We start from the raw sequence: 4,393 nt of genomic DNA on the forward strand, positions 1-4,393 counted from the left end.
GACTATTTGTTATTCAATATGTTTACATGGGATGCTTAGATATTATACTATTAAGCAGAAAAAGAATCTACACAAGATTAATTTTATTTAGGCTTAATTATTATATCCATGAGATGACATAGATTGATTTCGAGTTGTCACTATAAAATTGGGGATTAATTAATAATTAGATAATTACTAGTTCAATAGTGGTGACTGGTGGATTCTGAAACCTTGATAGTTTTTGTCTTATTGAAATCTCATTTTCTTTAATTGTTTTCTTAGTTTAATTAGTTTAATTTTCTTAAAAATTCAATTTGCTCAACTAGGTTAGAATTAATATTAATTTTAGATTTAAATTAGATTTAAATTAGACTTTTCAATTTATAACAATTCCTGTGGGATCGACCTCGTTACCACTATTCTAACTCTAAATTCGTGCGCTTGCGAGTATATTAAATTTTTTCACAACATGACTCTTTACACAGCCATCCTAAACACATATTTTTTTTGTTGTTTTTGGTTTTTTGGGCTTTTTTTTTTTAAATAAACACACCTATTTACAATTTACATCAACTATCCCTTCCCCCCAACCTAATCTAAATATTATTCATAATTTTAAAATATGCTTGCAAAAAGATAAAGAAAACATAAATAGGAAATATCACACCTGAACAAACCATTGAAGATGCGTTTTTAGAGCCGCTACATCCCATATTTAGCCATCTTCGACATAAACATTACTAGGATTTGACATATTCCAAAACTGTCAACTATTCCCTCCCTCCAACCTGAGTAAAAAATTATCCTCAATGACTTAAAGGAAAGGAGTTTAGAAGACATTACCTGATCGCTCCAAGAAGATAATTACAACCAAAAAGTTAAGTCCAACTTGTACTTCTTACTAGGGCTAAGTTTACCACATTAGTCAACCATTCCAATGCCAATGTCCTAGGATCTAGCTCTGGTTTGTAAGCTTGTAAAAAATTAAGTAACTCATTAGCAGTACAAGCACAAATAAAGAGTTTTTTTTGCGGAGATTATAATAAAATGATTCTTAATTACATGGTTAATGAATGTGAGCAAACCATCATAAAAATTATTAACATTTAATAAATCGATAGGTTTTTTTATGGATGTTCAAATGGGCCTAAAATGCAAATGTAATCAGTGCCTCTAAATTTGCAAGATCTTCTGTCAAGAAAATGAAAACGTCAGCATGATTTAACATCTTAGATATTCGCTCTTGCATACTTGAGACAACTAACTCTTCTCCAATTTGTACGTCGGACAGGCACCCTAGAGGTTTTAAGGCTTGTGCAATGATACCTAGCACCTAGTTTCCTCTAATAAAAATAACTTATGAGACAAATTTTGATAACCTACAGTCACCTCCTCTCAGCTATGACACAACCAAGATCTACAGCTGTCTGAATGAACTCCTTGTATTTTCCGTAATGAAATCCAGAGAGCACACAAATGTTTTTGAATTGTCTATTCGAAGATGTTGCCATTGGAATAATCTTCAAAAACAAGTTGTGAGTGGTTGGAAAAAGAACTTGTATTTGAAGATCTTAGTGACAGAAAAAATGAGAAACAACTGTAAATTGATTGGTGTATTTGTCAGAGACACATAAAGCTTATGTCTCAATAATTCAAAAGCAAACAGTGAAAAGAAAAAAACAGTAAAAGAAAACAAATAATGTTAAATACAAAATCACACCACTAAACGGAATAATGCAATTGATAAAATAATAGCAAAAGAAAAGGATATTTACTAGTAGTTGTGATTATGGCTCATATCTTCCTCTGGTTTTACATCCAGTAACGGCTTGAACGCCCTCTATGGGTTGAGGATAGGCTTTCCATCCAGTTTTCTTATAAATTGGCAAACATGGTCTTTTTGAGTCAGATTCCTAAGATTACACTGTGCTCTTTCTTGTCTCCATAACCTATGAATCTCATATTGCACATGTCCGCTTTGATGCGTCTTAAGAGATCCTAAGATATCATCCAACGATTCTTTGCTCAAGCCATCTTTAACAAATTTAATTTTATCTTCTCGATTATCAGAAACCATTCCTAAATATTTACAAATTTCTTGTTTGCAACTAAGTCGTACACAGTTACGACATTCTGAGCCAAGTTTTTTAGCTCTCTTTTTTTTTAGCAAATGTGCTTTTACCAAAACCAGGCATGTAAAAAATAAATGGATCAGAAAACTCACCTGCTAATTGGACCTCTGCATCAATTAATCAACAAATGTAAGAAGGAATGCTTTTGATCATTAACAAACGCAATCGTTCACAATGAACTTTGTAAATTTTCGTGAGGTCATCTGAGGGAGAAAAGGAAAACGCTTTTGCAATTTATGTTGTATTTCTTCCATGCTTGATTTTGGGATGTCAGTTATTGTGGAAAACTTAGGATACCGACTTAAAAAGTTACGGAGTACAATTATTTGCTATTTATACAGGAAAATAAATCAAAACACACCAAAATGAAGAAAATCATATCTGTAAGATCAAATCAAACGTGAAAACGACCAACAAAAAGAAACACACAATGTAAAAAGAAAAATGGACTCACATTTGTCCTTTTATTGAGTTAACTTCAAGCTCCAATTGGAAGTCATATATACCACCCTCTATTTCTCTGATTGTCTTTCTAGATCTTCAACGTAGGTACTAATGTTGGTGGTTGTAGTTCCCAAATTGGATGTGATTTACAGCTTTGCATTAGGCCGCTTAAGTGAAATTTTACTCGAAAAAAGTTTTTAAGATGTCTTAACATAACCTTCCTTATTGAGGTACTTATGATGTATAATGACGAAAAAAGAACACAATTATCAAACATACTTAAGCAAGAAACAACATAACGCGTATCATGAAAGACAATTAAACAATTCAAACGGTAAAATAATAGTGAAAAGTTAAATCACCCATTAGAAACTTAATAAAGATTTAATGGGTCACTCCAATTTATTTCAGTGCTTTCTTCACGTGGTTGGTATTCCAAATATAGTTTTAATCTTTTTCCATTAACTTTAAATGTGACATTGTTCTTTGGATTCTCAATAAATGGGCTGCTCCACTTTGAATTTAACTTTCTCGGAAACAAATGAAGACGAGAATTATAAAGCAATGCTTTTTGACAAATCTCAAATGTTTTTCGAAAAATTCTTTTATCATGAAAAGCTTTTGTTCTTGCCTTAATAATTCTTGAATTCTTATATGCATCTTTCCTTAATTCCTCAAGTTCATTCAATTGCAATTTTCACGCATTACCAGCATCATCTAAATTTGAATTAAAAGCTTTAATGGCCCAAAATGATTTATGCTCAAGTTCAACAAGTGGCAAGGTTTGTCATAAACTAGCTGATAGAGTGACATTCCTAAAGACGTCTTAAATGCAGTACGATAGGCCTAGAGTGCATTAGTCAGTCGAAGAGATCAATTTTTGCGGTTTGGGTTAATTGTCTTTTCAAAAATTTGTTTTATCTCTCTATTTGCTAATTCAACTTTACTATTTATTTGAGGAATGATTGACACTAAAAAGTGTACATTTAATAAGGATAAAGTTATTAGTTTTTCATTTATTATGTCAATTAATGCTCTCGTTATTTCTAAATTATCTTAAGACTCCTTAAATATATTTTTATGTTAAATTAATTCGCAATATGCTAATTTTTATCTTGTAAATATTTTTTTTCATGAATAAAAAGGAGTTGGAACTGGAAGCGAGAACAAACAAGAATTGCTGGAGCCAATTGAAAAGAATTATTGAGGAGATATAATTAAAAAACAATAATAAATCAAAAATAAAAATAAAAAATAAAAAAACAACAATTGGGCAATCATGTAAGTGATGGTCAGGAGGCCATCACGCCTCCTAACCATCACACATTAATATATATATATATATATATATATATATATATATATATAAATATATATATATATATATATATATATAATAAAATAAATAAAGATAATGCATTCCTTGTCTATTATAGACAAGGAGATGCAGGAAGTTGGGGGAGAGCCAAGCAAGCTAGAGAGCTGAGTATTCGAAAGCCGAGAGAGAGAGTTCAGCTGAGGATTTTTTTCTTTTCATTTCTTGTTTTCTTTTGATCAGTTTTCTTGTAATATATTCTAAAAGTTTGTCAAATAAAAATGGTGTTTTATTTTCTTTCAACATGAGTGGCTAATTTTATTAAGTTGAGGTGAAGGGTGAAGCTCAAAGTATCAAATCATAAAATTAATTTCTTTCTCAAGTGAGTTTTAAGTTTATTTTATTCTTTTTTGGTTATTTTTATGTCATGTTAATTTATAAATTTCTTTAGATATGTATGGTATTTTGACATAATGTCGACACATAAATATAATGTGGCACATTAGGTACTTGATTCTAT

This window comes from Citrus clementina, unplaced genomic scaffold (genome assembly GCF_000493195.1).
Source record: "Citrus clementina cultivar Clemenules unplaced genomic scaffold, Citrus_clementina_v1.0 scaffold_9, whole genome shotgun sequence".
Lineage (NCBI taxonomy): Eukaryota > Viridiplantae > Streptophyta > Magnoliopsida > Sapindales > Rutaceae > Citrus > Citrus x clementina.